General features: G+C 43.4%; 1 protein-coding gene across 1 annotated transcript in view; it reads left to right on the top strand.

Moving 5' to 3' along the window:
• The first annotated feature begins 11,969 nt into the window (after window positions 1-11,969).
• LOC139552140 (neuropeptide Y receptor type 1-like) overlaps window positions 11,970-25,931 on the top strand; it is a 31,141-nt gene continuing 17,179 nt past the window's right edge. The window contains exon 1 of the mRNA XM_071363571.1: window positions 11,970-12,116. The gene's annotated coding sequence lies outside the window, so the exon portion shown is untranslated. The remainder of the gene's footprint in view (window positions 12,117-25,931) is intronic.

Genomic DNA, 25,931 nt, shown 5'->3' with positions numbered 1-25,931 from the left:
CTGTCCCTGAGCCTGCCTGCCATCCTGTACCTCTCCCCCACTTCTCTGGTCTATTGACCCCTGCCTGCCTTGACCTGTCTATTTGCCTGCCCCTTTGGGATTATTCAACTATTGGTTATCCGACGTGGTCTGCATCTGGGTCTTACCTTCATATCTGATAACTCACACACATCTACTGGTGCATTTACCTAATTCAATGATTTCCCTATGGAACCAAATCTCATTCATCTGACCCCTCACCTTTACATTGTAATAACATTTGTCCCACACATACGCTTACAGTTGACTCCCCTGATCATGCTTTGTCAATGTCATCAGGTGTGACTAGGCAGTGCATGTACGCATACACATACATGGGAACGACCTGAAGTTCAAGTAATGGGTAGGACAGACGTGTTTCATGGAGTATGAGAGAGGGGGAGAGAACATTAGGGATAGCAAGGTGTGATAAGCTTCTCTGGCAGTAGAAGATTGGTTTCACATCAAATCAGTTTTCTGCTGGTTTGAAGAATATTCCACCAAACATTACCATACATTTGGTGATTTCTAAATGCAAATATGCAGTAAGCCAAGTAATCATAACTTCTTTTAATAGGAAATATTCCAAAATTTGTTTGGAGAACTGTCAATGTTTTGTGTTCTCTCTCATTCCATTTCATTAGAGATGACACCCAGCGACACTCACTCTCTCAGTGGACAACTGTATGTTTTAAACATTGGAACGTTTCAAAAATAAAATCCCATCAAAAACTTCCCAGCTAACAACCAACGCTCCCACAACTTTAGAGAGCATTGGAGAAGTTGTCTCATTAGGTCGTTACCTAACGTTTTCAAAGGAATGTTCCAGTGACGTGCAAGAACGGTTTCCAAGAGACCATTCCCTTAATGTCAAACAGAACCTACCCAGAACGTGGTTACCATGTTCTCAGAATATTCAATATTAACGTTCTAGACACATTTCACGGGAACAATGGAAGAACATTCATGATGAAGGATGGAGAGAGAAAATATTATTCAAATGGAGAGATGAAATGATAACAGGGTGTGATAAGATTTTCTGGCAGGAGAAGATTGGGTTCACATCAAATCACATTTCATGCGCGTGCTCCCCCTCTCACCTCTACTTATCCCTCCATGATCCCATCTCTCCTCTGGCGTGTAATATTAGAACGTTGAGCTCCAGGCGGTGTCAAAGAAGGAGCTAAGATGATTTTGAAGGAGCTAAGATGATTTCCCATCCTAGAGGTCTCCAACTGGGGCTCAGATACCCATCAACCAGCCTGTGTGGAGCGCTGGTACTGAGAGAGTATTACTAAGAGAGAGAAATAGAGAGAAGTAGAGAGAGAGAGAAGGAAAAGGAGAGAGGGGAGGAAGACAGAGGAGAGAAGAGACAATAGAGAGAGACTGTCCTCCAGATCAATGAAGATGCAGCTAATAAAAAAACAAATCATTTCTGAAGTCTTTTTAATGTCACTGAGAGATAACGGTTGGAGTGGATATTGTGGATATTGTGTCGATGAGCAGAGATCAGGATGTGTGTGTGTGTTGAGATGATGGTTGGCTGCAGAAGTCCTGTCTGCTTGATTATACACTCACAGCTGCAGGTGTTTCTGAGGGCTCTAAGCTGCGACAAGCATGCGAGCAATTGCACTCGTCACACACGCACACACGCACAAAGGCACGCATGCACACACGATCATTTTTGAAAGCATTAAATGCGCTATTCATTATGCGGGTTGAATGCTATAACACAGAATAAAAACAATTAATAAAAATTATGTGATGGTAGTGACTGCCCATTACTGCTTATCACTTATTAACCATAATTCTTTCACATTACTTTTCTTTAATAATATATTACTTTTTTTATTTAAAGACTTTATTATTTCATTCCAAGTCATCATCTCATCTCTATAGAGCTTCTGCCTATGCACTATTTTAGGAGTTCTGCAAAGTAAATAAGCCATACCTTTATGACTGCCGAATACCAATTATCAATCATTTTGACCATGTATTTTCAGGTAGAGATACATCATGAAGCAACTGCTCTCTATCCCTCTTGATCACGCATTTTTCTGTCTCTTTTATGTAGCAGGCATAAAAGAAACATAGACCGGACAAGTAGGCGGGCAATGGATTATGGTCATTGTAGTTAGTTTAGCGCAGAAAACACGGTAATTATGTTGAATATTGGACTGTTAGAAACTACAACTCCCTACTACATTGCACGGTTCGGGCTTGATCTGATTCATCTCTAGAGAAACTGTGCAAAGTGTGCATTGAGCTCACAGAAAAAAAAGCTAACAAAATGGAATTCAAATAATTCAACAGATGCCAGTCAATTAGTTCTTTAAAAAATGAAAAATAACCAAAATGTCGGTTAATTTCTCAGCACTAATGGCCAGTTTGTTTCATATATGAATAGGACCTGGAGATAATTGAGAACATGTGTGTTATTTCTGTACCCTGATATGACATCACCCATCGCTGATATGGCCCTGTGTGTGTGTGTGCTGTGTTTCCCACCTTCATCCAAAGTAGTGGCTGATGTCACAGAGCGGATACACACACACACACACCCTCATGCCATCTGGCCTCTGATGAGATAAATCATCCTCTGTGTGAGTCAGTCAAAAGACCAAACCATTATAATCTGCTGAAATTATCTCTTAAAGTCTGACTATTACTGTGGCTTGTCTCTGTTAAAGCCTTTGCAGACTGTACAATTTTAGCCACTTTATGCCTGGATTTTGCTGTCCATGTCGTGGGCAAATTCTTGGTTGTAAACGATTGTCGGACATCTTGGCTCGTTTAGTATAACAGGGTTAAGGTCCGCCGATTAAGTACCACTACGTGTGGTCGTAGGCTCAGACAAAGTTCTGGTCGTGTCAGGATTTTTGGCCCTTTATCATGTAGCGTGGCTGGTGTTACGAGCTGATCCCGGTGACTGACCAATAGGAACACAGCCGGCACTGAGTATGCAAACAATAATACGATTATTGTGAAGTCATATTAATATAATAGTTCAATTTAAACATTAACATGCAGTGCAAGAAGAACGATTTCCCTAATAATCTTGTTTGCATGACACCTCTGAAATCAGCCTACCTGTTGTGATTTTGATAAATGCATAAAATCGCCAATCAAAATAAACGTTCCACCACAGAAACCATGTTATTTTGGGGAAGCCTTATTTGATTCTGAGTTCGGACATACAATGAGTGTACAAGAAATTAGGAACACCTGCTCTTTCCATGAATCCAGGTGAAGGCTGTGATCCCTTATAGAGTACCACAGTACGAGTCATAATACCCATAAAATCTAGCTGTCAAACAAGGAAATGGTTCCAATTGTTTTCCACCATTCATTTTTCCCATTGGGGATTTTAGAAACACTTCAAATATGGGCTGTGTTTCTTGTATGCTTACCCTGACATGACATTTTGATAACTGTGTAATTCTCTCTAGGACAAGGTGACTTTTATCAATATATTTGCCTGTATTTACCCCACCAGAAACGCACAGAATATGGTCGCCATGTTCTCAAAATATATGATATGACTAGTGTAGCTTGCTCTCTATTTCTCTCTCTCGTTCTGAGAATCTCTACAGACTTTAAAATGTTGCTCTGCCTGACTCTCACTCAGTCTGAAATAATCAAATTCCAGAAATGGGTGTCTATCGTCCAAAACAGAATCTCAAACTTAAAATCAAACCAAAGAATCGTGACAAAATAATATTTGAAGGGTGTTCAGTTGAATTTTGTTATTATTTTCCTGCTTCATTCTACGTACGCAGGCACTCACCAGGGTTGGGCTCAATTCAGAATTGCATATTCCATCAACATCCCACTTAACGTACACAGAACATGCTTGCTATTGTCGTGGAAATTACCACTAAGGACTCAAATTCAAAGTTAAATGAACAGATCTTTATTATCAGGGCTGGAGAGGTTACAACAAATGTAATAGTCCAAGTACAAGTCTGTCAGAAGCTCTGAAGGGATGCTCTCCCTTCAGCACTCTTTAAACTCATGAACAAACTAGGCGTCTCTGCTCTCTACGCTGATCATGAATTTGCACACATTGTTTCTAGGCGTTGGGCCAAAGTAACAATGTGTTCCCTTCTTTCTGTTCTTCAGAATATAAGATATGAATGTTAGACACATTTCATGGGACTTTGCAAGAATATTCATGTGTCCAGTGTTCTGAGGGTTGCGAGAATTGTCCTTTTTTCCCACACTTAACTTGGTGCAAAACCACACCCACGAGTAACCTAGCAACATTCAAAGCCACGCTGATTAGTCAGAGTTTGGACATTTCCTCGAATTCAATTAATGCTTGTGAAAGAGGTAGAACGCTAAAGGGAATCCCCGAGAACGGGGAGTTCAGAGTTTGTTTGTGCCATGCCACAAACCACAGGAGATGCGCAGTTTTGCAGCCTCATTTGAAATGAGCAAAATAAAAGTTAACCAACAAGTGACTCTGTAGATAGCTAACATTGCATGATTATCAGTAATAGTGAATCAATGTAGCTAGCTTTGTCCTTCAGCTAGCTATCTATGCAGCATCACTTTTAGTTGCCAGCTAGCATAAATGTCATGTAGCTAAGTATCCCAACAGTCCTTTCTCAAACACTTAGATAACAACACTAATTTAATGCTAGACAGCTTCAGCCCAATCGATGTTGTAAGATAGCGATAACACTTAATATAATTCACAGCTTTACATACTGTATCGCCAAAACAAATGCAACTATCCATGATGTTGATGCTATCCATCTGGTCAGGCTGACTTCAATCACTCACTAAAAAGCTGCATATTATAATGCAACTTCATATCCAAATTCAGGGGAAATGCAAGGAATGGATGGCAAAGTTTTTCTTGGTGGGAAATCCATCTCTAGAGTTGAACCTTCTCTCGCGCGCTTTTACATCATCACAGGGAACAACCGAATTCTGACCAATCAGTACAGCATTGAATGTTGCTAGGTTTTCTCATGGGCGTGGTTTTGCACCAAGTTTGGCGTGGATAAATAGTAAGCGTAGGAGAATATTCTATCTACGTTACACCAAGCATATACAGAACATGGTTGCCATGCTCTCAGAATATAAGATATTAATGTTCTAGACACGTTAATATGGAACGTTGCAAGGACAATCCTGTCTCAAAGAACGTTTAAATGTAGGACATTATGTCATGGTCCCCTGGAGGTTTTTGTATAGTTCCCGACCTGTTCCGGGGATGTTCCTAAAGACATGGTCCCGAAGAAACGTTGTCAAGCCCATAAAGCTCTTTGTCTGTTGGCAAGGTTAGGGACACCCCACATACACAAACAGTGTTTCAACACAAAGCTTTTTCAACTTACATATTTTACACAATTTGACATACATCAGGAATGGGTAACTTTGATGGGGGGTGATACAAATATCTGAACTTATCATGAGGGGCCACAGTTGCTCATGGGTCTGCGTACCCACAAGTGTGCACCCCTGACTTCATTTATTGGTTCGAGGGTCTTCAAAAGAGGGACAGCGGGCTGCAGTGCTGAAACAAGTAAATCAAATCAATAATGAGAGAATATTTAGATTAACGGATAACAGAAACAGACATGGTGGCATAGCAGGAAGGTCGAAATGCCGTGACCCAAGAGATTTTGAGTTCAAATCCCAGATGAGGACATGTTGAATAATACTGTATAAATGAACATGCACTATGTAATCATGTGTGTCTAATATGTAAGTTGAAAACATTGTATGTTAAAAGCACTGTGTGTGGTAGTCCCTAATGTTGCCACAGACAAAAATCTGTAAATATATTATTTGTTTAATAATCAGGGCCTTGATGGCCTCGGCAAAAGTAACAAGGGATGGTATGTACAAAAACACGTTTTATGGTGGAAAACGTTTCTTTGGGACCATCAGGGGACATCCTATAAACGTCTTAAACTGCCCCGGAACAAGCTGGGAACTAGAAAAAACAGACGGTCCTATGTTTTGCACGTCATTGCTTACAGGAATGGTCTTGCAAAGTTCCAATGAATCGTGTCTCGTGTCCTTAATATTTAATATCCTGAGAACATGGTAACCACGTTCTGGGTAAGTACTGTTTGACATTAAGGGAATGGTCTCTTGGAAATCGTCCTTGAAAATCACTGGAACATTCCTATGAAAACATTAGGCAATGACCAAATGAGACTCTTAAATGGAACATTCTCTAAAGATGTGGGAACATTTGTTGTTAGCTGGGATCTTTGTGTCTTGCTCGCTCTCTCCCTCTCTCTCTCCCACCCTGTTTCCCTCCACCCCTCTCTCTCTGTATTACTCTCTCAGTATGCAATCCATCTCGAAGAATCAGAAACTCATTATCAAAGTAAATTGCGAACAGTTGTGAACAAAGGCAGCTCTGCAATCTGCTTGTTTCATTTCTCCCAAAGTGGCTTTTTGTCAGCATAGGCAGCACTTATTCTGAACAATGTGTAAACTCAGATTGCACAGTGAATGGTGCTTCACTGGAACTTATATATAATATTAGCAATGATTTTCTTCCCCAAATGATGTGGCCCCCATGGAAATGTGTGGCATCATGTCCATACATTCACTTCAACGAGAGAGTAGAGGCCTGTTGAGCACTGACACACGCACACTGATTCCCAATTACTCATGGCAGACAGGAACTCTACTTACAACTGCCTCAATGTAGAGATTGTAGAAGACAGCGGGGGTTCAGCAGGGCTTGAACCAGCAACTCCAGGAATAGGGCAACCAAACTACCTCCTGTGCTATAAAGGTGTAGACCTCTGGTCAGGGTTTGTAGTGTACTCACCTTCTGGATGATACATCACAAAAATGTATTTAGGTGAGAGAGTGGCTAGCTGACAGGTTGACATGATACCAAGGGAATGCGTCCCACAGGAGGTGATTGATCTGAGAGGAGAGGTGAGGGACTTTCTGTCCTTTTACACTTGATAGATATGGACCTACCAGCTCCTTTTACTGACAGGAATTACATTTTCTGGCAACAGCTCTGGTGGACATTCCTGCAGTCAGCATGGCAGTTGCACGCTCCCTCAAAACTTGAGACATCTGTGGCATTGTGTTGCGTGATAAAACTGCACATTTTAGAGTGGCCTTTTATTATTCCCAGCACAAGATTCACCTGTGTAATGACAATGTTCAATCAGCTTCTTGATATGACAAACCTGTCAGGTGGATTATCTAGGCAAAGAATGGATGCTCACTAACAGGAATGTAAGCAAATTTGTAACACAAAATTTGAGAGAAATAAGATTTTTGCACGTATCTAAAATGTCTGTGACCAACACTTTACATGTTGCGTTTATATTTTTGTTCAGTGTAGTTGACCACACACATGGGTAGGCTATTACTTAAATCAAATGTATTATAACAATTGGATTACTTTAGGAGTTTCAGTAAGCAACAATTTGAAGTCTTCAATTGTATTATCCTACTTTATTCCAATATTTTCATAATTCATAATTTCTTTATTCCCACATTAATTATTTATGGGTCCATCCAGTTTTGGTTAAGAAAAAAGTGAAATGCCTCGCAAAGTTTAGAACTGCCAGGATGATAGTAGCAACATGCGTTGCCAAGCAACCATCAAGAGTTTAAGAGCGTCACCACAATCATGACAAGCCATTTGGTGAAAATAACAGTGCATTCGGAAAGTATTCAGATCCCTTCACTTTATTCACATGTTATTACGTTACAGACTTGTTCTAATGGGTTAAATTGTTTCTTTCTCATCAATCTACACACAATACCCCATAATGCCAAAGAAAAAATCGTTTTTTAGATTTTTTTGGCAAATGTATTAAAATAAAAAAACTAAAATATCACATTTACATAAGTATTGAGACCCTCTACTATGAGACTCGAAATTGAGCTCGGGTGCATCGTCTTTCCATTGATCATTCTTGAGATGCACCTTTGCCAGCGATTACAGCCTCGAGTCTTCTTGGGAATGACGCTACAAGCTTGGCACACCTGTTCTTCTCTGCAGATGCTCTCAAGCTCTGTCAGGTTGGATGGGGAGCGTTGATGTACAGCTATTTTATAGGGCTCTCCAGAGATGTTTGATCGGTTTCAAGTCCAGGCTCTGGCTGGGCCACTCAAAGACATTCAGAGACTTGTTCCAAAGCAACTCATGTGTTGTCTGGCTGTCTGCTTATGGTCGATGTCCTGTAGGAAGATGAACCTTCACCCCAGTCTGAGGTCCTGAGAGCTTTGGAGCAGGTTTTTATCAAGCATCTTTCTGTACTTTGCTTCGTTCATCTTTCCCTCGATCCTGACTAGTCTCCCAGTCCCTACCACTGAAAAACATCCCCACAGCATGATGCTGCCACCACCATGCTTCACCATAGGGATGGTATTGGCCAGGTAATGAGTGGTGCCTGGTTTCCTCCAGACGTGATGCTTGGCATTCAGGCCAAAGTGTTCAATCTTGGATCCATCAGACCATCTTGTTTCTCATGGTCTGAGAGTCCTTTTGGCAAAGGTGCCTTTTGGCAAAGTCCAAGCGGGCTACCATGTGCCTTTTACTGAGGAGTGTCTTCAATCTGGCCACTCTACCATAAAGGCCTGATTGGTGGAGTGCTGCAGAGATGGTTGTCCTTCTGGAAGGTTCTCCCATCTCCAAAGAGGAACTCTGAAGCTCTGTCAGAGTGACCATCGGGTTCTTGGTCACCTCCTTGACCAAGGCCCTTCTCCACCGATTGCTCAGTTTGGCCAGGCAGCCAGCTCTAGCAAGAGTCTTCGTGGTTCCAAGCTTCTTCCATTTAAGAATGTTGTAGACCACTGTGTTCTTGGGGACCTTCAATGCTGCAGACATTTTTTGGTAAACTTCCGCAGATCTGTGCCTCAACACAATCCTATCTCATGGCTTGGTTTGGTTTTTCTCTGACATGCACTGTCAGCTGTTGGACCTTATATAGACAGGTGTGTGCCTTTGCAAATAATGTCCAATCAATTGAATTTATTACAGGTGGACTACAATCAAGTTGTAGAAACATCAAGGATGATCAATGGAAACCGAATGCACCTGAGCTCAATTTCGAGTCTCATAGCAAAGGGTCTGAATACTTTGTTTCTGTTGTGTTTTATTATAAATTAGCAAAAATGTCTAAAAACCTGTTTTCGCTTTGACATTATGGGGTATTGTGTGTAGATTGATGAGGATATGTATATATATATTTGACCTATTTCCGAATAAGGTTTTAACATAACAAAATATGGATAAAGTGAAGGGGTCTGAATACTTTCCAAATGCGCTATATAAGCTTTGTCGCTGGCAATACCTTTCATATATAAAGAAAAGTTGGCGAGAAAACGTCTTGGTTGGTTTGAATGGTGTAGTAGTTCACTACATACCATGATTACTAAGTTTAGATAGTTGGCAGCTAGACTAATTTACCAATATAAAAACATTTAGCTGATGGGCTAATTGAGTGACTGTCAGTGACTGACATAACAAGAGGAAACTGCTGATGCACAACCAAATTTCGAAATTGCATCTTGTGTATTCTACTACTGTAACTTGCAACAGAAGGTTGAGACCCCAACTGAGGTTTTATTTTCATGCATCCGAGGGCCTTCAAAAGGGAGGCCGTGGCCTGCCAGTTGCCCATCCCTGATCTAGGAGGATGAGAACAGAAGAGAGAGAGTCAGCTTTGGCAGTACGGAGAGCCTCCATGACACAGAGAAGAGCATGCTCAGTTGAGTGACCTGTCTTGAAGCCTGACTGGTTAGGGACAAGAAAAATGTTCTGAGAGAGATAGCAAGAGAGTTGGTCAGAGACAGCACGCTCAAGTGTTTTGGAAGAAAATAAAAAATGAATACCGGTCTGTAGTTTTGGACATCAGAGTTTCGGTTTTTGAAGGTGGGGAGCAATTTCTGCCTGTTGAAGTCAGAGGGGACATAGCCAGTGGCCAGGGATGAGTTGATGAGGGAAGTGAGGAATGGGAGAAAGTCTCCACAGATGGAAAAGAGTTTCCTATGGTGGAGGCAGGAGCATGAAATGTAGAGTGATAGAATGTGCCTCTAGCAGCGGATACAGAGGGATAGAAGGTAGAGAGGAGTAGTTGCCAAAGCTACAAAAGAGCAAAATGAGATCAGCTGAAAATAACTAGGTAAACGAGTGAGTGGTATGAAGCCTTCCTCTTTCCTTCCACAAATAGCTCAGCAGAACCATCTTTGTTTCAGCTACGGTCTTAGTTTTGATGAGACCGCCGTTGACACAGACAGTATTGCCAAAACCACAACAGTCAAATTGCCCTGCCCTTTAATCCTGGTTGATGTGTCAACAATCAGCTGCAAGTTATGAGCAGTCAGCAGTTCACACACCAAGTAGGCTACTGCGAAGACAGGCACCACTTAAAGTAGATGGTCCTAGTTAGCAAAAAGATAGTACTAGACAGAGGTGGAAAAAGTATCCAATTGTCAAACTTGAGTAAAAGTAAAGATACCTTAATAGAAAATGACTCAAGTAAAAGCAAAAATCCCCCAGTAAAATACTACTTGAGTAAAATTCTAAAAGTATTTGATTTTAAATATACTTAGGTATCAAAAGTAAATGCAACTGCTAAAATATACATAAGCATTAAAAGTAAAAGTATTCATCATTTTTATCATGACGCTAGACGAGACCCAAATGCAGACACAGGAGGCAGATGGTTGGAGTTGAAGATGTTTAATAAATCCAAAGGGAATAGGCAAGAGAATGGTCGTGGACATACAAAAGGTCATAACCAGATCAGAGTCCAGGAGGTACAGAGTGGCAGGCAGGCTCGAGGTCAGGGCAGGCAGAATGGTCAGGCAGGCGGGTACAGAGTCCAGAACAGGCAAGGGTCAAAACCGGGATGATTAGAAAAAGGAGAAAAGGCAAAGCAGGAAAAACCGCTGGTAGGCTTGAACATACAAGACGAACTGACACAGAGAGACAGGAAACACAGGGATAAATACACTGGTACAGAGAGACAGGAAACACAGGGATAAATACACTGGGGAAAACAAGCGACACCTGGAGGGGTTGGAGACAATAACGAGGACAGGTGAAACAGATCAGGGTGTGACAATTTTAAATTCCTTATATTAAGCAAACCAGACGTTACAATTTTCTAGATGTTTTAATTTACGGATAGAGAGGGGCACACTCCAACACTCAGAAATAATTTAAAAACAAACCATTTGTGTTTAGTGATCAGAGGCAGTAGGGATGACCAGGGATGTTCTCTTGATAAGTGTGTGAATTGGACAATTTTTCTTGTCCTGCTAAGCATTTAAAATGTAACAAGTACTTTTGCGTGTCAGGGAAAATCTATGGAGTAAAAAGTACATTATTTTCTTTAGGAATGTAGTGAAGTAAAAGTAAACATTTTCTAAAATATAAATAGTAATATACAGATACAGATACCCCAAAAGACTACTTACTTTACACCATTGGTACTAGACAACAACAAATTAAGACAACAATTATACTTAGATATCATTCTATAGCTATAGAATAAAGCATACTGTGTCCATTCCCGCCAAACTCTTTATTTTCCCCTAGTCTAGGCCTATGTTTGTCCATCTCTAAGAGTATCCAATGACAATAAGTAAAATAAGACTTGTCTGACTATTAGTCTCTTCTAGATAAAAGAAGAATATGCACAAATATGATGACTCATGCCTTCATATGTAATTTGAGATTATTAGACATATTCACACCAAAGGCAGGATGCCTCTTTTAATTTTTTTTATCTTCCTCTTGATTTAATAATCTTAGAAGAATGTCTTAGAAGAAATACACGTTTTTCCCAAGAAGTTATCTTATTAACCCCCCCCCCCCCCTCTCTCTCTCTCTCTCTCTGTCTCTCTCTCTTATCATAAGACTCGCTGCCGACTGCCCCCTACTTGTCTCTCCCCTCCCCTGTTTCTCCCCATGCTCCTCTCGTTATAAAGCCGCGTTTACGCGCAGTGAGTCCCTCCACACAGCACAGCCCAGAGGCGGCAGCAGAGAAGCGCCGATATATCACACACAAGAGAGAGAACGCATCTGTTCTGTCCGTGTAGCCTACAGCAGGTGACTTGGCTGAGCATTCGGAGATAGACACAAGGTAAATGTCCTCTCAATCTCATTCAGACATTTGGTTTCATTCTTCACCGAGATTTGTGTTGTCCAGCTCTGATGCTCCTGTATTCTCCGATGTTACCGTTTATTCATTAGTGCAGTTGTTGTCTTCTTGAAATCTTGTGTTTTTTAAGATGTTGTCAATCACTTGGTTTCGGGGTAGACAGCTGTTTCAGCACGAGGGAACCATACTGACTCTGATAAAGCGTGAATGGTTCTCACTCACGTACAGTGATCTGATTTACTGATACGCTAATGAAGTATAGAGAGCAAGAGAGAGAGAGAGAGAGAGAGAGAGAGAGTGAGTTCCAGGCTTGCTGTTTACCCAGGCTACTCCTGAGAAAGGATCAATACCAGACATCGTGTAACTCTTTGTCTATGTGTGCATGTGTGTGTTATAACATGTACAGTGTTGAAGACAGACCCTTTTCAGTAAAACACATGGTAGTGTTTTATATCCTGTATTGTACAGTGTAAAGCAAACAACACATTTCCCAGAGCAGGCCAAAAACATACACCATGAAGTCTTACACAATAACACAGCAGCTAACACTGCAGAATAGGACACTGAATATGGAGGGCATTACTGCAGTGGAAATCACTGTGTGTGTGTGTGTGTGTGTGTGTGTGTGTGTGTGTGTGTGTGTGTTTGTGGCAGCTATGCCATTAGTCATAGAGTCAGACCACAATAAAGTGAATTTGGAAAGTATTCAGACCCCTCCACATTTCAGCCCTATTCTAAAATTGATTAATAATTTTTTCCCCTCATCAATCTACACACAATACCCCATAATGACAAGCGAAAAGAGGTTTTTGCAAATGTGTTAAAAATAAAAAACAGAAATATCTTATTTACATAGGTATTCAGACCCTTTGCTATGAAACTCGAATTTGAGCTCAGGTGTATCCTGTTTCCATTAATCATTGTTGAGATGTTTCTACAACTTGATTGGAGTCCACCTGTGGTAAATGCAATTGATTGGACATTATTTGGAAAGGCACAGAACTGTCTATAAAAGGTCCCACATTTGACAGTGCAAGTCAGTGTAAAAACCAAGCCATGAGGTCAAAGGAATTGTCCGTAGAGGTTCGAGACAGGATTGTGTCGGGGTACAGATCTGGGGAAGGGTGCCAAAACATTTCTGCAGCATTGAAGGTCCCCAAGAACATAGTGCCCTCCATCATTCTTAAATGGAAGAAGTTTGGAACCACCAAGACTCTTCCTAGAGCTGGCCACCTGGCCAAACTGAGCAATTGGGGGAGAAGGGCCTTGGTCAGGGAGGTGAGATTTAACTCTTTGGCCTAAATGCCAAGCGTCACATCTGGAGGAAACCTGGCACCATCCCTACGGTGAAGCATGGTGGTGGCAGCATCATGCTGTCAGGAAGTTTTTCAGAGGCAGGGACTGGGAGACTATTCAAGATCGAGGCAAAGATGAACGAAGCAAAGTACAGAGAGATCCTTGATGAAAACCTGCTCCAGAGCGCTCAGAACCTCAGACTAGGGCGGAGGTTCACCTTCCAACAGGACAACGACCCTAAGCAGACAGCCAAGACAACACGGGAGTGGCTTCGGGACAAGTCTCTGAATGTCCTTGAGTGAACCAGGCAGAGCCTGGACTTGAACCCGATCAAATATCTCTGGAGAGACCTGAAAATTGCTGTGCAGCAACGCTCCCCATCTAACCTGACATAATTTGAGAGGATCTGCAGAGAAGAATGGGAAAAACTCCCCAAATACAGGTGTGCCAAGCTTGTAGCGTCATACCCAAGAAGACTGGAGGCTGTCTCTGTCAAAGGTGCTTCAACAAAGTACTGAGTAAAGGGTCTGAATACTTATGGAAAATGTGATATATAAGTAAAAAAATATATTTAAATTAGCAAACACTTCTATAAAACAGTTTTTGCTTTGCCATTATGGGCTATTGTGTGTAGGGGGAAAAAACCATTTAATACATTTTAAAGTAAGACTGTAATCGTAACAAAATGTGGAATAAGTCAAGGGGTCTGAATACTTTCCGAAGGCCGAGTATGTATGGAGCAAAATGTATTTACAGTTTTATTCACGTTTTCAAGTCCTGGTGACAAGTAATGCATTCCGATTATTGCTTAGATTGTACTGGACACATATGATTTGTGTAAAATACTTTTTTGAAGGCTGTACTGATTATAATGAGCTAATGCTAAGCTATTTGCCAGGTATGTGTGGAGCCATGTTTGTTGACATTATACAATGCATTCTGGGTGTAACGTAAATGTCTGTCTTTCCAAAGATATTATTATGAGGTGAAAGAATGGGTCAATCATCTCTCAAGTAAACTTCCCGGAAGTGAATGAAGGGACATGAATGATCGTAGACAACACACCCCCTTCAACATGCACACTGCAAACAGACCAAACTTATCTTGTCTCCTCTTATTATCTTTGGTTGATACAAAAAAACAATAATGGCGGCGTGCACAAACTAGCCGTCGTCGGATTACTTTCATTTTCTAGAAAGTGTTTTACTCATTTATTTTGATCAATGTTAAGGTTACCTGTATTGTGTTGAATTATAAACAGTAATTGCTATTAGCTCATTTATATTGTGGTTTCTGACAGCCGAGAGTTATCTAAAAATGATGGCTTGTGTTACGTCAATCTCTCCTCAGTTAGCGCTAGGACTAATGTAGCCTACATATTCCGGTTTGGATGATTGTGTATGCTGTCGCTACTTCTGTGAATGTCTGAACATTGCATCCCCCCCAAAAAACAGTATGGCTAGCTCAAATGCTGACTGTTGCCTCAATCGAAACTGTACGTTCTAAATAAGCGTTCTAATCACACCGGTTTGAGGGTACACTGTAGGGACCACTGCAGAATGATCACACTCGTTTGTTGGTATGTGTTGTGGTAAACCGTGGGGTGTTGGGTTGAGCGTGCAGAGATTGATACAGAGACAGGGAGGTTTTAGTCCGCAAAACAGCTTTACTAGGACAGAAAAAAAACATTACAAAGAAAATCACTTAGGTTTGGCGCGGTCCTTCTCCTCTACTTTTGCTTGGTGTCAGTCTCTTCCCGTTCTCTCTCTCGGTGTGCCACAGTGCTCCTTTTATTTGGCCTCCATGGCTGGTTGGCACTTCCCCCTAATTACCTTCACTTGGAGCTGTCCGTGTCGGGGTGCCCAGCACCCGTATTCCCAGCAGAGGGAGCCAACGTCGCCTCACGTACCTCCACTCTATTACCATCCCCCAGGGTAGACCTCCTGGGATACCACCCCCCCCCCCCCCCCCCCCTTAGCCCTGACTGGGAGGGAGGTATGCTCAGGGCTAGGTTTGCACTCCTCCTGGAGAGGGCGTCCGCATTGCCGCGCTGGGCCCCCGACCTGTGGATTACAGAAAAAGAGAATCGCTGTAAGGACAGGAACCAGCGGGTGACACAGTCATTCGTGTCCTTACCTCTTGCCATCCACACAAGGGGGGCATGGTCAGTGATCAGGGTGAACTTCCTCCCGAGGAGGTAATACTTGAGGCTGTCCAGTGCCCACTTCACGGCGAAGCACTCCTTCTCGACAATCAAGTGTTTCTTCTCCCTCGGGAGGAGCTTCCTGCTGACATACATGATTGGGTGCTCCTCACCTTCCTGCTCTTGGGACAAAACGACCCCTACCCCGGTGTCAGACGCGTCTGTCTGGACCAGTTTTTTTTTTGAGAAGTCCGGGGTGACGAGTACCGGATGCGAACATAGTGCATACTTCAGGGCCTTGAACGCCGCCTCTGAGTCCTCCGTCCATCGGACCGTCTGGGGTAGTCGTGCCTTCGTTAAGTCTGTGAGGGGAGAAGCTATTGCGGCAAAGTTGGGTACAAATCTACTGTAGTACCCTGCTAACCCCAGGAATGACTTCACCTGCCTCTTAGTTCGGGGGACCGGGCATCCCCTATTGGCAATGATTTTTTCCCCACATTTCCTCTCCCGATCTGATATTCCAGGTACTCCACCTCGGCGTAGCCCAGCTTGCACTTGTGGGGGTTCGCGGTCAGACCTGCATCCCTTAGTGCATCAACCACGGCCTGTAACCTACAAAGATGTGACTCCCAACTGTCACTGTGCACAATTATGTCATCCGATCTCTTTCAATGATGGCAGGAATGGAGGAGGTCTTTATCCTAATAAGATTGCTAAGGCGAACACCGCCATGTTTAGTTTTGCCCAACCTAGGTCGAGGCACAGACACAGTCTCAATGGGTATGGCTGAGCTGACTACACTGACTGTGCTATTGGCAGACTCCGCTAAGCTGGCAGGTTGGCTAACAGCCTGCTGCCTGGCCTGCACCCTATTTCATTGTGGGGCTAGAGGAGTTAGAGCCCTGTCTATGTTGGTAGATAAGATGAGAGCACCCCTCCAGCTAGGATGGAGTCCGTCACTCCTCAGCAGGTCAGGCTTGGTCCTGTTTGTGGGTGAGTCCCAGAAAGAGGGCCAATTATCTACAAATTCTATCTTTTGGGGGGGGCAGAAAACAGTTTTCAACCAGCGATTGAGTGCTGAGTCATCCAGATAAGCAGCTGCGTACTCACTGTGCGGCCGCAGGACGCGGTCCATGAGTCGCTGAAAGGTCGCTGGTGCCCCGTGGAGCCCGAAAGGCAGAACCCGGTAGTGGTATAGCTCACCCGGGGTGGAGAAGGCATTCTTCTCCCGGGAGGCCACTGCCAGTGGCACCTGCCAGTACCCCTTCGTCAGGTTCAAGGTGCTGATGTATCTCGCCATCCCCGAGCGGTCGATCAGTTCGTCCACCCAGGGCATGGGGTAGGCATCGAACTTACTGACCTCATTCAGGCCCCGGAAGTCATTACAGAAGCTGACGGTTCCATCCGGTTTCAGAACCAGCACTATGGGGCTAGACCACTCACTGTGTGACTCCTCCAATACCCCTATTTCTAGCATTATCGTCACTTCCCGCTGGACCGCCACCCTCCTGGCTTCTGGTATCCGGTATGGCCGTTTGCGCACTTTTTCTCCCGGACGTGTGTGGATATATTGTTCCACGAGATCCGTGTGCCCCGCCACCTCGGAGAACACGTCCGTATTCCGCTGGACCAACTCTCTGAGCTCTTGTCGTTGGGTCGGGCTGAGGTCTTCCCCCATTGCAACTTCGACCGAGGGCGGGACCTGCTGTGGCCGGGTCCACGTTACACACAGCGCCTCACATGCCTGCCATTTCTCAAGTAATTTCACATGGTAAAGCTGGAGGGGATTTCTCTGCCCCGTTTGGAGGACCTTATAGTTGTCGTCGCCTACCCGCTCAACGATGTCATAGGGCCCATGTCACGTAGCCAGGAATTTACTATCCGCTGTAGGGATCAGCACCAAGACCTTCTCACCTGGTTGGAACTCTCGTGGTTGGGCCCCCTGGTTGTAGACATGCTCCCGGGCACGTTGTGCCTGGGCCATGTGCTCTCTCACCACTGGCAAATCACCGTCATCCTCTCCCTCATCTCCTCCACATGTTCTACTACGCTGCGAAGGAGGGGTCAGCTGCTTTTCCCAGACTTCCTTGGCTAGGTCCAGCAGCCCGCGGGGCCGACGGCCATACAGGAGCTCAAAGGGGGAGAACCCCGTGGATGCTTGGGGTACCTCACGCACTGAAAACATCAGGTGGGGCAGCAGCTGGTCCCAGTTCTTCCCGTCTCTCTCTATGACCTTCTTCAGCATCTGTTTTAGGGTCTTATTGAAGCGTTGCACCAGCCCGTTTGTTTGTGGATGGTACACACTGGTCCTCACCTGTTTTATTCGTAACAGATTGCAGACATCTTTCATCATGCGAGACATGAATGCGGTGCCCTGGTCCATCAGGATTTCCCACGGAATACCCACCCGGCTAAATAAATGGAAGAGCTCCCGTGTGATACCTTTGGCTGCCGCCGTGCGTAGCGGGATTGCCTCAGGATACCGGGTGGCGTATTCCACAATTACAAGTATGTATTGGTGTCCCCTTGCGGTCTTCACCAACGGACCCACCAGATCCATTGCCACCCGCTTGAATGGCACTCCTATAATGGGCAAGGGAACCAAAGAGTTTCTATAATGCACCCTCGGAGCTGTGATCTGGCACTCTGGGCAACTACGGCAGTAGTCCTCCACGGCGCGCTTGACTCCGAGCTAGTGGAACCGGTTCCCAAAACGCTCCCTGGTTTTCTCCATCCCCAGGTGTGCCCCAAGCAGGTGGGCGTGGGCAAGCTGCAACACAGTCCTAACATACTGGCTGGGTATGAGTAACAAGTATTTTGTCTCCCCATTACGCTTTACTACCTGATACAATAAATGATGCTTGATTGCGAAGTGGGGGTAGCTCCAATCACTTACCCCAAGTAACAGTACGCCATCCACCGCAATTACCTGCCCCCTAGCGTTCTGGAGATTGGGGTCTTCTAACTGGGCAGTCCCGAACTGACCCGTGAGGATTCCCGTGTTGGGAGGTCCGTCTAGGGCCTTGGGTTGGTTAGGAACAGCTCCCACGCGCATCTGGCACTCCCCCCTTGGGGTGTTTATCCTCACTGGCACCGTTGGGTACCTCTTCGTGTCCCCGTGTACACAGGACACCGTCACCTCCTCGATCCCAGTTCCTCCTTCCCCTCTTGTGTGAGCCACTGCGGGTGAGCCAGGGTCACCATGCTGCCGGAGTCCAGCAGATCCTCAGAGCTGGATTACTCCCATCCCCCATCCACAACACCCCTGCAAGCTGCAAGCCTACTTGATAGTAATAGCGCTCACCGTTGCCCCTAGAGGCCTGTATTGAAGGCACCTCTCGACGTCCTGGGGACTTGGATCTGGTGTGACCTGGCTACACACAGACACACACACACACACATTGTGTGGTGCCAGAAAAACAACCACTCCCTCAACGTGAGCAAGACAAAGGAGATGATTGTGAACTACAGGAAAAGGAGGGCCGTACACGGCCACATTCACATTGACAGGGCTGTAGTGGAGCGGGTCGAGAGTTTCAAGTTCCTTGGTGTCCACAAACTATCATGGTCCAAACACACCAAGAAAGTTGTGAAGAGGGCACGACAATGCCTTTTCCCCCTCTCGGGACACATTTGGCATGGGACCCAAGATCCTCAAAAAATTCTACAGCTGCAACATCGAGAGCATCCTGACCGGTTGCATCACCGCCTGGAATGGCAACTGCTCGATATTTGACCGTAAGGCACTACAGGGGGTAGTGCGTACAGCCCAGTACATCACTGGGGCCAAGCTTCCTGCCATCCAGGACCTATCTGTGTCAGAGGAAGGCCCAAAAAATTGCCAAATACTCTAGTCACCCAAGTCCTAGACTGTTCTCTCTGCTACCACACTTTCTGTTTTAAGTTTTCTCATGAAGTGCCACTGAGGGACTATGGCTTGTGGATTATTGTAGTGAGCAGAAGTCAGATGGGTCTGCAGATGTTGCTGTCTAAACCCCTGGTCCTGGAGAGCTACAGGCTTTAGTTCCAGCCTGGTCCAATATCTGTGCATTAGAGATGTCGACAATGAGTATGACATGTCACTTCTCTAACGCTCAGGAAGCTCTGATTCAAACTCCCATTAGACAGCTCTGCAAGTGTTATAATGTCAAAATACGTTCGTTATGTCCTTTACTGACAATATATACTTCCAGATAAATATGTACAAGCAACTGAAAAAATGCCTCTTCGGCTATTGTAGACTTCCAACCTGTGTATGGCAGTAACGAGTGATTTACATTGGAGTTGCCAAGTCGCTTGTAAATTGGAGTCGCTTGTAAATGATTATTTAGAAATTTTTTGGAAGGACATACCGGGAGGGTCACTAGAGACTATACTGGATTAACATAAAGAAGCGTTAGAAGGTTTACATCATACTGGAAGTAGAGAGTACCAATAAGTACCAGGAAGTACTCATGGTCTATTGCCCCATATTTAGTATTTTATTAGGATCCCCAATTAGCCACTACCAAGGCAGTAGCTACTCTTCCTGGGGTTGAAACAGGAAACAAAACAGAACAAATAAAATACATAATATAGATAACACTACATAATACAATACATAATACAGTACAAAATACAGTATAAAATATATAAAATGGCTGTGTCTTCACAGTCCCTGTTGTGCCATAAGGTGTTCTTTTATCAGATTTTTCTTATCTGGTTTTATTGCTAGCTTGATTTACCTGGGGTGGCAGAGACCTCCATGTAGTCTTGGCTCTATTTAATACTGTGTGTTTCCCAGCCTCTGTTCTGGACCTGAGGTCTGTGAAGAGACCTCTGGCTGCATGTCTTGTGTGGTACCGATGAGTGTCTGAACTGTGTGCCAACTGCTTGAACAGACAGTTCAGTACCTTTAACCCATCAGCACCTCGCACAAAGACCAATAGTGATGCAGTCAATCTCTCCTCAACTTTGAGCAGGATAGATTGACATGCATGTTACTGACACTCCCTCCGTGTACGTCTAAGTGCAATACGTGCTGCTCTGTTCTGGACCAACTGCAATTTTCCTATGTCCTTTTTTGCTGCACATGACCACACAACTGGGCAGTAGTCCAGGTGCGACAAAACTAGGACCTGTAGGATCTGCCTGGTCGATATAGTATATAGTAAACAGGTAGTGCACTATATGGGGAATAAGGCTCAAGTGGAAAGCACTATACTGCATGTGGAATAGCGTGTCATTTGGGACTGCATTTCAGTCTACACCAAAGCCTCTGTAAGTGTCAGATCATAACTAATGTCGTGCTGTTTCTTTACTGTTGTTCAGAACTCACAGTGATGTTCTCAGTTAATTATCAACCGAAGCCAATTGATATTAGATTGTAACTTTATGAGTTGATATGAATAATAAACCATTTAGGACTCCTGATGGTTCTCATCAGACTGTAGTGTGTGTCTGCATGTCTCCCTAAGTGTGTGTATTTGCACTTGTTTTCCTACATTATCAGGAGCCCAATGTCCTAACATTTCACCTTAATGTCCTGAAAAGTTAGGTAAACAATATCCTTTTTGAAAAGATAGGACTTTTTTTCAGGTCCTGAATTTGTTAAAATGCTATTTTAAGCTGAAGAGTTAGGTTTAGGATTTTGGGGTTAGGGTTAGGTTTAGGGTTAGAGTTTTTGGGGTTAGATTAAGGTTTATGGTTAGGTCAAATATGATTTTTTTTTATTGTAAAAAAAAAAGGTACACTCAAAGTCCTGACATTTCCTGAAAACACAGCTGTGTGTGTGTGTGTGTGTGTGTGTGTGTGTGTGTGTGTGTGTGTGTGTGTGTGTGTGTGTGTGTGTGTGTGTGTGTGTGTGTGTGTGTGTGTGTGTGTGTGCGTGTGCGTGCGTGTGTTTGTGTAATACACCATATATATGAGTTTGTCTTGAGCCTCGTCCTTGTAGAAAACAGTGAGAGGAGAACAAGATCTCTCTCCTGAAACACAAAGCGGTTGCATCTCATTTTGTCATGTAGATGAGTACACTGTGAATGAAACAACATGTGATGGGAGCTAAGGCTTTAAGGGAGGGACTGCTCTACTGGCAATCTTGAACTGTACTGTTAGGCAGCCCACTTCCAGGCAACAAGGTGCATGATGAATGTATTGTTGAAGAAAAAGTTGAGCAGAGTTGAGCAGAGGCATTTTTAGGATATCCACCCATGGGGAACATTTGTTAGCAGAGTCCGGAGAAGTATTGGCCTTTAAAAATGCATTTGTACTTAGTTTACATGATAGAAGACATTAGCTGAATCTTTATTTAATACTACACAAATGACCGAAATTAGGTGCTCCTCTGACGCTGACAAACTGAGATCAATCTGGTCTTGAATTCAAAGAATGATAGTATGACTGTGTATATATATGCTGTATATACTGTATATTGTAGGCTAGAGTAGACTGACTCACCTAATGATGAAGTTGAAGCCATAGGCTACTACTCAAGGTGATTGGTCGATGCATGCGTCTTGGCAAAAGCCTATCTTGTTGAGATTTTTTTTTATATTGGCTTTACAGACATATTAGTCTTCTCTTTTCAACAGTAGGCATTTGCTTTCCAAACTGTCCGTTTTTCCTGCGATTGTATATTGAAATTTGCAAAAGACAAAGAGCCACAACCAACCATTGAAATATAATCCATAGATGGCAGTTCCCATTCAAGTCAGGACTGGTAGCCATTGCTAGTGTACCCATGGCTTTAATAGACAAATTGAAAGGGTAAGAGGTTCCATTCTCCCTGTACACCAAGTCAGAAAAAATAAAGGGGGGATATAAGCAGACAATGAAAGCTCTTACAATATTCGATGATGACATTTCTCTAAAACCGGCTATAGGCTACATGTGCACCACCAAGTCAGAACAGTAGGCTGAGTTATGAGGGGGAAAGGTGCCAAATTATTAGGGTGTGGCACATGGGCTATTAACATCTTACTATACAACATAAACTTAGTATTAATTTCTTAGCTACAGTATACATATCTCATTGGCATATTACATAATTGATGCAGAAGCATGCAATACATTTTTGGACTCACCTTGTTGTACTGTGCTTACTTGAAGAGGAAGGTGGCGGTCCTTCTTGTGGGCAAATTTTGTAATCAAAGGTTGTCATCAAAGTCTGACTTTCTCTGGATTTATGGTGCTTTCAAGACAACTGGGAACTCTGGGGGGAAAAAAGCTCTAGAAAGAGGCCAGAGATGCCTTGGCAAAGAGATATTTTCCGTTGCCTGCATCACCACCACAGAAAGCACTGAGCTAGGCTGAAACTCTTGTATTTTGGAGCTGCCTTACTCAAGAAAGCAAAAAAACGACCATGTTTTTATGTGGCTTTATTACCTTTTAAACTTTAAAAAATATTTTTTTACATTGTTTGCACACTGATTTGTGATACAAATTAATGCCGAAATAACATGCAAAACAGGCAACAAAAAAAGTACATACAGTTCCAGTCAAAAGTTTGGACACACCTGCTTCTTCTTTCTTTTTACTATTTTCTACATTGTAGAATAACAGTAAAGACATCAAAACGATGAAATAACACATATGGAATCATGTAGTAACCAAAAAAGTGTTAACCACATCAACATTTATTTTTGATTTGAGATTCTTCGAAGTAGCCACCCTTTGCCTTGATGTTGGCTTCGCACACTCTTGGCATTCTCTCAAACATCTTCACCTGGAACACTTTTCCTACAGTCTCGAAGGAGTTCCCACATATGCTGAGCACTTGTTGGCTGCTTTTACTTCACTCTGCGGTCCAACTCATCCCAAACCATCTCAATTGGGATGAGGTCGTGTGATTGTGGAGGCCAGGTCATCTGATGCAGCACTCCATCACTCTCCGTCTTGGTCAAATAGCCCTTACACAGCCTGGAGGTGTGTTGGGTCATTGTCCTGTTGAAAAACAAACCACATGGGATGGCGTATCGCTGCAGAATGCTGTGGTAGCCATGCTAGTTAAGTGTGCATTGAATTCTAAATAAATCACTGACAGTGTCACCAGCAAAGCACCATCACACCACCTCCTCCATGCTTCACGGTGGGAACCACACATTCTGAGATCATCCATTCACCTACTCTGCGTCTCACAAAGACATGGTTGGAACCAAAAACCAAAAACATTCTGAGATCATCCATTCACCTACTCTGCGTCTCACAAAGACACGGTTGGAACCAAAAAAAAACATATTTCCACCGGTCTAATGTCCTTTGCTCGTGTTTCTTGGCCCAAGCAAGTCTCTTCTTCTTATTGGTGTCCTTTAGTGGTGGTTTATTTACAGCAATTCTACCATGAAGGCCTGATTCACACAGTCTCCTCTGAACAGTTGATGTTGATGTTGATGTGTCTGTTACTTGAAGCATTTATTTGGGCTGCAATTTCTGAGGTTGGTAACTCCAATGAACTTAACCTCTGCAGCAGAGGTAATTCTGGGTCTTCCATTCCTGTGGCGGTCCTCATGAGAGCCAGTTTCATCATAGCGCTTGATGATTTTTGCGACTGCACTTGAAAAAACTTTCAAAGTTCTTGAAATTTTCCGCATTGACTGACCTTCATGTCTTAAAGTAATGATGAACTATCATTTCTCTTTGCTTATTTAAGCTGTCCTTGCCATAATATGGACTTTGGTTTTTTACCAAATAGGGCTTCTTCTGTATAACCACCCCTACCAGGTCACAACACAAATGATTGGCACAAGAAGGAAAGAAATACCACAAATTATATTTTAACCAGGCACACCTGTTAATTGAAAGGAATTCCAGGTGACTACCTCATGAAGCTGGTTGAGGGAATGCCAAGAGTGTTTAAAGCTGTCATCAAGGCAAAAGGTGGCTACTTTGAATAACACTTTTTTGGTTACTACACTATTCCATGTGTTATTTCATAGTTTTGATGTCTTCACTATTATTCTACAATGTAGGAAATAGTAAAAATAAAGAAAAACCCTGGAATGATCATTACACAGATCCACCTTGTGCTGGGGACAATAAAAGGCCATTCTAAAATGTGCAGTTTTGTCACACAACACAATGCCACAGATGTCTCAAGTTTTGAGGGAGCGTGCAATTGGAATGCTGACTGCAGGAATGTCCACCAGAGCTGTTGCCAAAGAATTGAATGTACATTTAGAGAATTTGGCAGTACATCCAACCGGCTTCTTAACGCTACAGCATACAATGACATGCTACACGATTCTGTGCTTCCAACCTTTTGGCAACAGTTTGGGGAAGGCCCTTTCCTGTTTCAGCATGACAATGCCCCCGAGCATAAAGCGAGGTCCATACAGAAAAGGTTTGTCAAGATCAGTGTGGAAGAACTTGACTGGCCTGCACAGAGACCTGACTTCAACCCCATCGAACACCTTTGATTTGAAATGGAACGCCGACTGCGAGCCAGGCCTAATCGGCCAACATCAGTGCCAGACCTCACTAATTCTCAGGTGGCTGAATGGAATTAAGTCCCCACAGCAATGTTCCAACATCGAGTTGAAAGTCTTCCCATAAGAGTGGAGGCTGTTATAGCAGCAAAGGGGGGACAAACTCCATATTAATGCATATGATTTTGGAATGAGATGTTCGACAAGCAGGTGTCCACATACTTTTGGTCATGTAGTGTATGTCTGACTATGTACCATAGAAAAACAAAAACAAATTTAAAAAGAGAAACAAAACAAACCGTTGGTGACAGAATATAACCTATAACAGCCGTGCCTTGTTCCAGAGTTCACGACCTCGGTCACTCAAGATGAACTCAGCCTAAAATCGTGGGTGTTGAAGATGTCCATCGTCGCCTTGGAGGTGGCCTCGCCAGTCTCATCCTTGACCCTTTTTAATGGGTTACAGAAGGGAATTTAGAGTTAAGAATGTTCTCTTTCTTTACTGACATTAATGGGTATTGCCTCCATCCACTTGTTAAAGAGATCGGTCGTCGTCAGACACCAGCTGTTGCCATTCCTAGATTTCGTGAAGTGTTCGATGTTGTCTACGCCCTAATATTCAAAGTATTAGATAGAATATTACATCATTCTTACCCGTATCTGTGTCGTACAGTATGCAGATGTTCATATTTGTAAGGATACTGACACACACACATTCTATAATATCGAACTCTGCTGTGGTCAAATAAAGCAGCCATTACAAAACAACTTATCAGGGCAAAACGTGAATTGTGCCACTTACTGATCATGTGTCATGGTGAAACAACTGATGGGCTTACCGATCATGTGCCATGGTGAAACAACTGATGGGCTTCAACTCCGGCGCCACAGTATTCACCCTCTCAAACTTCTGGTGGGCTAGACACAAAGTGTTTTAAGCACAAAGTGACAAATTTA

This window comes from Salvelinus alpinus, chromosome 24 (assembly GCF_045679555.1).
Source record: "Salvelinus alpinus chromosome 24, SLU_Salpinus.1, whole genome shotgun sequence".
Lineage (NCBI taxonomy): Eukaryota > Metazoa > Chordata > Actinopteri > Salmoniformes > Salmonidae > Salvelinus > Salvelinus alpinus.
This window is presented reverse-complemented; position numbering and strand designations above follow the sequence as displayed.